Here is a 12,961-nt window from a genome sequence, read left to right on the forward strand (position 1 = left end):
ACATCCACTCCAACTAGGGGTGAGGCACGGTGAGCATTAGAGAGCTGGGAGCATCTAGGCACACGTTTCAAAGGGCTCTCAACCACCCATGCCTATTGCACTGGTGTAGCAGCTGCAGACGATTTTCACACCTATTAATAGGGTGTCAAAACTTAACCCGAATTGACAGACCCATCAAAATTAATATGAATTTTTGGATCATGTTTAAGAATGAGGTTTTGTGAGATCAAAATTAAGTTGGACCGGCATTGAAATCAATAAGACTAAAATCGATATCAATTCAAAATTCATCAAAAAAAAAAAAAAAAAATTGAGTTTATTTACATGACAAATTAATATCAAATCGTTGATATTTAGGTTTCATTCATTTTCATATCAAAATCAATGAAATCAAACTAAATCAGTCCAAATCGACCAATAGACTCCCCTATCGTTGTCATGAAAGTACTGACTTAACCCTAAGGCCTAAGCTGAAGGGAAATGCTAAACCGTTTGTTGGGTCGTCTGTTTCACCTGACTCGCAGCCAAGAAAACGAAATGGGAATGCTTGGAATGCCTCCGCTCCGTTTGTTTTCATGTGAAAAAGGTGGGAAAGGAAATTAAAATATTAATTGTATTGATGACTTTACAATGAAACAAACAGGGGCCTACGTCTTTCTGTCTCTCCATGTCTCAATTTGGAGGGGTGCGTCATTCATGAGAAGTGAGACATATATGTTTTAAACTAAGCAACATTCTCTCTCTCTCTCTCTCTCTCTCTCTCTCTCTCTCTCTCAATGCATGAATGTCTCCCTCTCTCTAGATGAAAAGGGAAATTAGGATAGCTCCCCTCTTTGATGCATGAATCTGTGCATCGATGGTGTTGGAGAAGTTTCAGATCCCAACATGACGCGAACTCTGAGGTTTTGCTTTCACTTTACCATGATGTTTTATTGGCATAACGAGCATTTTTGGGTATATTTAACCAACTCATTGTTGGGGATTCTTTACCATATTAAACATATGAATAACTCTATAGTCTTTAGAATACAAGAATCATCAACAAATCATAAAAGGTTAATCATGGGTATAGTCCCTAAACCAAGAACAATAAAGTATCCCATCTTAAAATACATAACCATATAGATTTACTATATCTATAATAATCAATGGGACAACCATGACATGAACCATAAATAGGAATAAAGAAGTACATGTGTCCCATGAACATAGATCGTGAACCCCTATCCCATGTGGTTAAACATTACTCCCATGAAGATGACAATAACAAACTAAGCAAATGGAGTCCTTCTACTAAGATCTTCTGCAGCCTCTTACTCTAGGGTTTCCTCTCTTTCTGTGCACTTGCTCCCAAAACCAATAAAGCATTAAGTAAAAGTAATGGCTGCAGGGACCGTCAGTATTCTATTTATAATAGAATCCCTAAAACCCTATTCCACTCTCACAATGGAAAGAGCTAGGAGTTTCCTAATCAGAGTGGGTCTATAATTGCTTGGGCCCAATGAATCAATCGGTATCAGTTAAGCCCACATAAAAATCCTAACACTCATTTCCTCTAATATCGTCAAAAATGAATTATTTATAGGAGAAAAGAACTCTGCCCACTTGAATGTGTTTACACCCAGACATAGGAATGCACGAAAGGACGATGTTGTCATCCCCAATTTTGATGCCTCTTTGTGGCCTCTCATTGGCCTACATGCTAAGGTCTACATGCTAAGGTGAACAGGGTTCTCTCACCCTTATTTATATTATTTGATATCCATAGGTACATATGCGGTACAATAACTTGGATGTGTACTAAGTTTGAGGGAGAAGGCTTACTATCTCATCCTATCCTTGTGGGGGCTGTGTTTATCATTGCCTTCCCCCTATGAAATGACCTCTCTACTCCTCCTATATGATATCCTATCCTACGTTCCCACTGGTCCCGCTCCCTGAGTTTAAATTTGAAGTTAAAAACCATTCTTAGACCGATGCTCTCTCACGCCTTAAAAAATTGTTAGACCTAACATCTTCAAGTTTGCCATGTCGGACTACCTGACGTCCATGAAATACAATCTCCCATGGCAATACTAGTTGAAACTGTACTAAGAATAAACTCCTAGTTGTGTACCCAACTCTTAGTTATCACACGATCAAATTGCAACCAGATAAGTGAACCAGACCTAGAACTTGCTTCTTGTCAGAGTGGTCCATATAAAAATAATAATAATAATAATAATAATAATAATAATAATAATAATAATAAAGGCAGTGGTTCTTTGTTCGGGGAGCGACGACGTCAATGTTCTTTGTATCTGTCTCTCTCCTCCCCAAATAAGGGATAAAGTTATTTTTTCATAGGGGAGGAGAGAAATAAACCCATGGCAGTGCTGAAGTAGGCCAAGCTCCTAAACCAACTTCTTTTCCCCAAAAAATAATTCAAGCATGTGTTACTAATATTGGTGGTAAGACAAATGGGGTGGGGTGGGGTGGGGTGGGGTGGGGTGGGGTGGGGTGATGCATTAAAAAAGCTCCATATTTCGACGTTAATAGTTAATGCAAGGATGTCAATTGAGAAGGTTTCTGATCGATTCTGGTCCCAAGGGGTAATCCAAAAACCGTCCTCTTTATTAAATGGTTGTAAAACTAGGATCTAATCCCTTTTAGTAATGGGATTTTCCGGTTCCTTAACGGTTCTAAGTACTTGAAAATTCAAATAATTTCAAAATTTCTACGTATATAACCCAAGCATATAAATAATTAAATATATTTATAAAAAAAAATTAAATCTATATTACTAACCATGCAAATAATCAAATCAACCTTTATTTTTTTTCCCCGTAATGAAGACATAACCCTTATGAGTTAATAACATTAAGCTTTTACCTATTATTAAAATAAGCACTTTATACAGGTCCAAGTGTATCTGATTCTAGCCGGTTCCTTAAAGTCATTTGATTCTGAAACTTTCAAAGCAAGGGAGGGTAGAGATGCTGAGGGGTATGATTGTCACCTTCAAATAAAAATGTAATAATTGTCTTCAACAAACAAGAAGTGTTAGTTTAATGTCCTTTCAACTAAGGCTATGTTTGGATCGTTTTATCCCAAAAATAAATAAATAAATAAATAATAAATCTATGTTTAGATGTTTAAAAGAAAACATAAAAAAGAAAAATCATGATGATACAATGATTACTTTATTTGTCTAACTTTCCCTCTAATCAAAATCTACGTGAAAAGATCCACATGATGATAACATGTTAATTTATGTTAAACACATTAAAAAAATAGAGTATAAATCTATCAAATAAAACATGATTTGGAATCTACCCATCCTCCAACCAAAAAAGGAATCTATCCATGCTAATCAAATCCACATCAATGGCTTTTGTATGTATTTATCATGTTACACTGTATATTTACGGTTTAAGTGGAGATCATGATAGTGGGTTGTTGTGCTAGTCTCCTTGAGGATTAGTCGAGGTCCATGTAAGTTGATCTGGACACCTTGGTTAACAATAAAAAAAAAAAAAAAAAAATTCAATACAAATGATTTTTCAAATCAAATAAAGAGAATTGAAACAAAGGGAACAAGACGAGATTGTCAAGTCAATGGATTAGATAAATGTTTCCCAATGGGAATTCAAATATGAAACGAATTGGCCTCTTAGAGCTGCCCATGTATTCGTCATTTCACACGTTTTGTATACATCACAGAAAGACAAAATTGAGGAGGAAGTTGATTCATTTTGGGCCCCTTTTGTTGCACCTTTTAGCATCAAGAATAAGTATTTAATAACAAAACCCGAAATTTGTTTAGGTCCTAAACCAACCCAATTATGCTTTAGCATACGTGTAAAAATGAGTGTCTGTTTCTAACCGAACTATTTATCCTATGACATAACTGTTTTATCTTTTAATTCAAGGACAATTGTGGTAATTGGTAATTCCACACAGAAATATTCTATGGCACAACGATTAAGTTGCACTATTACAACATGTTGATCACAGGTGTTCTTTTTTTTTTTTTTTACATTATCTATTATTTCTTTAATTAAAACGATAAAACCGGAATTTCACAGGAAGCCCTCAACCCTCAACAGTGAGTAGAGCATTATTATTTTTTTTTCTAAAATTAAAATAAAAAGGAAAAGCAATGTTTATACAGCATATTAACATTGTCAATCAAGCATTTCCTCATCATTGCCTCTTTGGCAATAATTTTAATCACAAAGACTAGATTGTTGTTAGTTTTTAAGCAAAAAGTTGGGTGAGTCAAAAAATGCTCCGTTTCCTTATGGGGAGGTATTGTCATCCGAGGCCGAGAATGTAAGGCATTATTGTTCAAACCAAAATGTCCTGAAAGTGTGAACCACAAACACCACAGGTTTATATACCACTACGAGATAAGACCCGTTGCTCAAACGATCACTTAGTCGTACGAATTAGCATCTAACACTTGTTCTTCTGCCATTACAAGGATAAAAAATGGTATTTTTGAAAATAAAAAGGATGCTGGGTGCTGACTCGTATGACCAAGTGATCGTGCAAGTAGCTAATCCATTTTCTACCACTATGACGCTCTCGCCCCTTCCAGCATAAATATAGGAGCAATTTTTAGGATCCCTTTCCCTGATTTCGCCTCCAAACCTAACTTCCCCTTCCCTTCCATCTCAAAGTTGAAAAACATCTCTCTTTAATGTTCACATTCTTTTAAGATTCAAAACCCCCATTGCTCATACTGTCTCAGAACCTTCTTTTTTTTTACTGGTCGAACGAAATCTCAACAGTGGAAAAGCTAGTTATTGATGCAACCTCTGATTTCTGCAAGCCGGCTGGTCTACTGCAATGGATTCTCCATAAATGAGAGAACCCACCACCGCATGGCTGCAACTTGCTGAATAATTTCATAATCTTTTTCTTCAGCCATACGGTGGGTTCGACTGGTTTCGGTTTTAATTTCAGAATCCAAGTGGAAAACCACAAGCAACTAGATCAGATGGGTAGAATAACTAAGGGCAGTTTTTTGAGGAACCTGTTCAAATCATGTTGATAAATAGCTCGGGCAGTCTTTTGAAGAACCTGTTCAAAGAGTGAGTGCCAATCCCTTACTCATGTAGTAAGTAAACATATTGATACAGCAACCACTGAAACATCCACATGTTAATTACAAGGTTATCCCAACCCCCCAACTCCCCCACCCCAAAAAAAACTATAAATTACATAATCAGCTGGCTAGCTTTGGATCTTCAAATGACAGATTAGGTGATTGGTTAGATACATTTAAAATCAGGGAAGTGAAACGGGTTGAAGTTAGTGTCGTGGGGGTGCTTACAAAAAGACCATGCGAATGGAAAAAGAAATTGACACAACAAACCAGAGCAATTGGACCATAAGTTGGTTTAAGGCCTACAGATGGAAAAAAGGACACTTCTTTTTTTCTTTTCATTTATTTTTTGGAAGATCAACTGATACACATTGGTTTTGTTGCTTTTTTTTTTTTTTTTTTTTAATGCCAAATCCAGACTTAAGCCTAAGCAACTAGCACCCAACTATCAGAAACATTTGTTTTGTACTCGTGTTGCATATATTGTGAGTTCTATGCTGAATCCAGACTTAAGCCTAAGCAACTAGCACCCAACAGTGGACAGACAGCATCAAGCAATCAGACCATGAACAAATTAATTGCAGAGAGATGGGGACTCAGTTGTGATGACATGCAATATTATAGAAAATATGAGAAGGCACAGATGAGCAAAAGGACGATAGAGAGAAGTTGTATCCTGTAAGTCATTGCTCAGTTAGGCAGAGAAAATATGCAACATAAAGATATACAGCAGGAAGCATTACAAAAATTTCATCCTTTATAAATTTTCTGTTCCTCTGTACATAAAATGAGCCAATGAAAAATTTATGTCATTGCAACACTTGCAGTTTACCCCTTATTGGGTTTGTTAATCTCAACCTTAGCCACCTTTCACTGTTCAATTTGACTTCTGTGGCCAATTAATAGGAACTATGGTAGCACCTAGAACAATTCCACACAAAAATAACAGTTGAGATGCAATTGTTAGCACAGTCAACGTATTTAAACCATAAAGAAACAGGATAACTGATTAACTGGCATAAAAGTACCGATCTAAATCTATATTAGAAGAAAGCAAATGAAGGAAAAGCTTTCCACAGTAATTAGGTGTCAGTAAACTGTTGTAAACTCTACCAGTTAGTGACACCATGGCGCTTGGGTGTAGAGAACCACAATACATTATACATTATTGGTTCATATTTTGTAAATAAAAATATATTTAATCTTTTTTTCACTTCAATTCCATTTGTTTCAATAGATTTTTTTTTTTTTTTTGAGATAATTAATTTACAATTAGAATATTTATTTTGTATTTCTTAGTCATTTATCTTTTTTATGGTTGTCAATGACAATGGATTACTTTTTGGTATCATTCAATAAGTAAGCAATCCAAGTATATGATACAGAAGTGTCATCGATGGGTGGTAAACGTATAATTGACCAATATACCTCTTCCTTTCATAAAAATTATCCAGAAAAATAAAAATATGTCTTTCCAAACATGTGTACTTGCATTTCAGTAAAATGGCTTCCAGTTCTTTTTCTATAAAATTTTGTTTATCTTTAGGACAACTCCTGTAAATTTTCTTCTATAAAAACAAATGAAGCCCTAATGACTATGTATTTCCATCTTTCTCATGCACCCAAATAAGAACTCACTACTTACCACATACTAATGTGACTTTGCATGTACATACCCCTTACCCCAACATCTGTATCTCTCATGATGAACTACACTTAATTAAAAACAAAATATCAAAAAGGTAAGACCTAACTGGAGGTGGTTGAGATCATAAGGAAACTGATTCAACCTCAATGGCCCTTTCCATGGAATTTTATCTAATCTAAATAAAGATAAAAAAGAAAAGGTGGAAACAAAGCACAACAACCTAACCATAGTGATTAAGACTAAGGGAAGAAAATGAGATCATCCCCAAGAACCCACCAAGATCAAACATTGCGATATAAACCACACAACAGATTTTTATGATTAGAAGTTAAGATGCGCATCTATCTAGAAGCATCATGTTCAAAAGTGGATCCTCTGTCCAAAACCATATCTAGAGGTTGAAACAATCTAAAAACTCATTACATTTTTTCTCCAAATTAGGTATATACTAGTGATCTGTGGACAAAAACATGCCTACTTTTGACATACTAGTGTTAGATACATCAACCCCTTCAATTTAGATATGGACACACAACTGTATCCATTTGGTAAATAGAATAAAACAAAAATAAACATGATAAAAATTCCAGGTTCCTGCTATTTGTGGGGCTGTCTGCTAAAAGGTTGAAAGATTCCTAACAATTTGTCTTGTACTTATAGATTAAAATTCAGCTCGATGATAAGTCAAATTAAGAGCAACATATAAATGCATGCACATACTTGGGTGTACACAAATGTATGGAACGAAAATCAAAAGGGAATTGGGACAACACAAAGAATTAAGGGGAAAAAACAAAGAAAGAAAAAGACTTGAAGGAAACATCGAATTGGGACTAAAAGACAAAATTTTATACAAACATATGAGGTTGTGTGAGAAATCTATGACGTGGAAGTGTCCCAAACATCATATATACCTACTAGAACCTTGGCAAATAGATGATTGGAGATCACCCATGACGACATGGTCCAAATTAAGAATAAAAATTATGGGAGATGGTTCCCTCTGAAGCTTGTGGGCAGTTTCAAGTGTTGGAGGGGAGGAATTACAGGAAACCTGTCATATAGGGAGGTATTTAGGACATTTTATAGGGGTGTCCTACAGTAGAATGGGTGGGGCATGCAGTTTGGGTTTTAAGCTGGATTGTGGAAACTTAAACCCCAAAATTATATTCACCATTGTTCATATCAAATTCTAGGAGCTCAAGACATGCCATCTCATCAAGCTAATAAGAGGTTTTAGTGTCATAAAACATACATCAGGAAAAGTAAATCAATCAAAAAGCAGTGGCTAAGTATCCATAGTTTCTAGGTCCATATACTCCTATTCAACAATGACCATCCTCTTCAACAAATACCAAATTTTAAGGAGGGTGCAGTTAAAGCAAAATACCCAATTGTTGTTCCTATTCTAATCCATTTATTTTCCAAAAAATTTCAAACGAGGCAATGAATGGCGAGGGGTGAACTGGTAAACTTATTAAAATCACTTACTTGACTTACAGAATGGACAAACAATTTGGGATAGATGAAAAAGCAAAGAAATCCAGTCAGTGTGGGACAGAGCCATCATCACCATAAGAGCATATCCCAAGTCCAAACTACTGAGATAAGCAACATCTTACACACACAAGTATCCTATCCAGTTCATTCAAACTCAAATATTTTATACTAAACCAATCGTGTCCTCTCCAGCCTTTCTCACATTGTTGTACCCTTCAACGTACCATAGCTCTCTCATTCTAAGTATAAGCATTTCACTCCCATTCTGCTCATAAAATCATCAAATGATGGTTGCAAGTTTATAGAAATGATAATATAGTCGAGGTGATTAGGAATATTAGGAGTCTTTATTGAGTTATTAGGAATCCTTCACAGATTCAAAAAGCTAAACTTGCATACGGAATTATGGGTCTGGATTACCTCTATAAAGAACTGTAACCTGGCAACCAGCATACTTCAAGTGGAATATTTTGGTTTTAGTTATGATCAAGGGAATGGATCTCTACCAAGTGTTTTGATGGTCAAACCTTAGCTTTGTCAGTAAAAACCAAGCCTCCTATCTCTTTCTCTTCCATCTTCAATTTTCCATACTTTTTATAGGTCCATTACCCGCAGTTTTCAAACTCATCCTGCATCATCAACAGTTCTTTGTGCTGGTGAAGCAGTAGCGCTAGAGTGGTTGGACCAACATGACAAGATTTGGTGGCTCAAACCAAGATGAACCGGACCTAAACAAGTTTTTTTGTCCAAAGGGGGCTGGTAGAGATTTTTCTTTATTGGAATAAGCACTGTAGTATTTTTAGTTTATTTGGTTTCATTTTAGTGGGAGACAGCTACATATGAGATAGTTTCCTATCTCAAATATCCTTGTTTGGTTTTACTTTCCTAGTTAGGTAAATTTTTATTTTGAGTTGGACTGTCTCCTTATTTATACAATGTAACCAACGAATGGGATAAATAGAATGGGATATTGACGTTGTGTTTGTCTGCAAGCTATGGAGTTGTTATACTGTGTGACCTGCTGGTATGTGTTTGGCAATTTTTTGACGAACACAACGCGGATGGTGAAGTATATGGGTATACCAAAGTCGTAAAACTCAAAGGAATGTGATGGAATAAAATCCAACTTCTAACCAGGGAGAAATGAGATCCTTCCAGTGCGTCGATTGCTCCAAGGGCTTTCAAGGAAAATCAAAACTCACAAGTTAATGGAAAACAATCATGGCAAAACACAGGCTGCCATGAATAATAATTGAGATCATCATGACAAAACACGGGCCGTCATTATCTTTGCTAAGAAACAATAAAGAAAAGATTAATCTACTAAGAAAAGATAAAGAAAAAGACTAATCTACTTGAAAAGAGAAATAAAAAATGATAAATGTATGGTGTTGTTTGATCTGCTGGATATGCTTTCCTCTTCCGTTGGAGTTGCTTTTTTATACCTTGGAATTTTCATAACCATAGCCCACTCATGAGAGTAGTTATAACTTCTCAAATCACTAAAACTGCTGCCCCTAGAACCAACTCTTGTCAATGTGAACTCCACAACTGGGCTACCCCATGAATCAATCAACTTGACAGTATTCAATCAGCCTGATTGGTCAATCTAACCGATCCACTCCTTAACACAATGTCCTCATTTATCGGTCAGTCTAACTGATCAACTCTATTTAACATAGGGTCCTCACGTATCGATCAATCCCTTAGTACATGCTTTTTTTGTTGTCGGTCAGACTGACCGAAAATAGAGTGCAAACAGTCGACAACGCTATTTCTCTTTCTCTTCTCTCTCCTTGGTTCAACTTCTATCTTGTATTCTTCACTCTCAGGTCTGATTCCCTTTTTTACGGTCTTTTCTTTACTATTATTCTTCTCATGGTTCTGCCATTCTTGTTAAACCCAACCCCTGGCTCTGTTCTTGGCAATCAGTGCAGCCCCTTTGCCATCGATCAATCTGTCATCCCTTATCCTTTCAACCTGAAATTTGGAGGAGAAATCAGAAACCTCTGAGCGATCTTGCTTCCAAAACCTTGCTGAAAATAAGAGCTTCTAATTGAAACTTCAGTCTGAGTTTTGTTCCTCCACCAGTACTAATTTTGGCCTTGGTCATCATTGAAGATATCGCCAAGCAAGGATTCAGTATCCCCACTCACTTGCACCATCCCACAATGAACGGGAGAGTGATCTCCCCAGAAGTCAAGTAAGCTAAGGTACCTCCATTCCTAAGGCATGTACTCTTCGAGGATGCATGCTAATGTGCCATGAATGATCAACATCTCCGGGTCAGGCGCTAATGAGCACATTGAACTATCCATGTGGTTGAGAGCCCTCATGGCCCAGGCAAGGGGTTTTAGAAGTCTTCTAAGGAAGGGTAGCTTACGCGACAACACTGAGCTCTTGCTTGCTGCCTGCTGACAAGCCAAGAGCTATTTCCGTATCAAGCAAGACGGAGAGCTGAGCTAGCCCGAGCTGAGCCGCAGAGAGGTTGCAGTTGCGAAGATGTGAAAAACACTTATTAGACGCCGCAGGACAGAAGGTTTGGGATGAGTGCTTGGCAAGTGGTGTATCAAAGGGAACTGAGGTTCAGTTCTCAAAATATGAAGATTCTTATACGCCTTGTGTTGATTGGATTTATATTGGAGTTATGCTGATTGAAAGCCAACCAAGTTACCGCTGGAATGGTGTTCTTGTCGTGGGTGAAGAAGACGGTGTTGTTCATTGAAATTATCAATAAGCCCTTATTTATTAAAAGTGTTTTTATTAGTCCTATTTTGTTTTAACTTCCACAAATACTCTTAAGTTCTTTACTTATTTCCAATCCTCCACTCTATTGTGACTTCTTATAACTACCCTCCCCCCATTTGTTCACTTCCATTAATTTCCTAACTTGTTTCATTGGTCTAGAGTTTCAGTTAGTTACAGAACTGCCACTGACCATCTTATTTGGATTTCTTTGCTTGGGTGGGGCCGTAGCGACCCGAATTTAGGGTTTTACAACCCCGTGGTCTCATTAGCTGGAAAGCCCTGTCTTGGAGCCTAAAATTATACCCATGGCTGCTTTCAAATCAGAAAATTGGATCTCACTACACCAGCAAGGTGATAGAATACCCATAAACAAAGAGTAAATGATATGCCTATTTACTAGTCCAAGAGAATAAATGATCTTATACAGATTTTGGTTAATTGTCAATTCTCCTAAACATTCGTCCAAGGTCAGGTGTAGTTAAGGCATAGCCCTCCCTAGTTGCTGCATCATGGGATACTCGGTAAAGGAACCAGTATATTATTCTTGCATGTGTATGAGAGCAAGTTTTTGTTCCTTGGAATTCTTCCCCAGATTCCTAACCTTTTGCTTCTTCACATGTCCACAACCAATAGTGAATGCAGGTCAAACCCCCAACTTCTAACCTTCTTCAGATCTCAAGACAATGGTTGTTTGAGGAGAGTCAAGTTTTCTACTCAATATTAATCATTAATTTTCTATCATTTGGTTTCCCTTTGTACAAATTCATATATGCTCCAATAGGAACTATGGGGAAGCGATCCAACAGGAAGAAATTGAACAGGTGCATATTACGAAAAGTTACATTTATACAATCTTCAAAACTTATACAATTTTTGCCTCACAAACCAACCTTGTCATCTTACCTTATCCTTTTAATTAGTTTTCGCATATTTTATGCCCTCTATCTTCTTTTTTTTTTAACAATTTGTAATGGCTATTTTTTTAAGAGTTTTCAGGCTGAACCCTCAATTAATCCTGCTTAACTGCCTCTCTGACACCTTCAGCCATTTAAAAATACAGGTTAAGTACTCGTAAAATTTTGTTATCATCAATCAATAGAAGCAGTTGTCATGTGACCATAGCTTTTAAGGCGGTAAGGCGACGAAGGCGTTTGAGGGTCTTTCGAAACGTCTTAGAGATAAGGCTGGCATAAAGCGTCGCCTTATTGACTAAAGCGTTCTTGTGTAATTTTTTTATAAAACCAATCTATTTGGCTCAAATCCTAGTTGAATCTTATTACTCATATGTTAAATAAATATTAACAGTTCATATGCAAACCAATGTAAGATATTCATCAAGAAAACAAATCAATAAAGTGAATAAACTAAGTTCATCTTCATCAATCATCAATCATCAATCATCAATCATCATAACATATTAACATTAATATAAATACATAATTATGAAACAAAATTATAAATATAAAGAAAAGAAGACATAAAAAATACAAGTATTTATTATACTTACCTCTATGATGCCAAAGTGAGTGCCTAAGCCCTAAGGTCATCCACTATATTTCTACTCCTGTCAAAGAAGAATGAAGCTCTTCTACTCCTGTCAAAGAAGAATTAAACTCACAGCTGTCGGAGCAAAATGGTCGTCTGGATTAGTGGTTCTTCCTTGTTCCTTGATTCCTTCTCAAAACCCTTTCTTAAAATCCTTAACAAAATCCAAACCCTGTTTGTGAATCGTGTTTTTGTTTTGTTTATTTTTTGTGGAATAAAACTGATCCCATACATCTCAAGTGTTAACATAATCATACACCTACCAATAAAAAATTTATATTTGGAATCTTCATCAAGTAATTTTAAAATATGTTTAAAAAAAAAAAAAAAAAACCCATAAGGCACCACTTCACGTAAGGCGGAGCACTGCCTTATCATCTCTAGACCGCATCAGCGTCAAGGCGCTGGTAAGGCGACTCCTTAGCAGC

Source organism: Macadamia integrifolia, chromosome 7 (genome assembly GCF_013358625.1).
Source record: "Macadamia integrifolia cultivar HAES 741 chromosome 7, SCU_Mint_v3, whole genome shotgun sequence".
NCBI classification, from domain to species: Eukaryota; Viridiplantae; Streptophyta; class Magnoliopsida; order Proteales; family Proteaceae; genus Macadamia; species Macadamia integrifolia.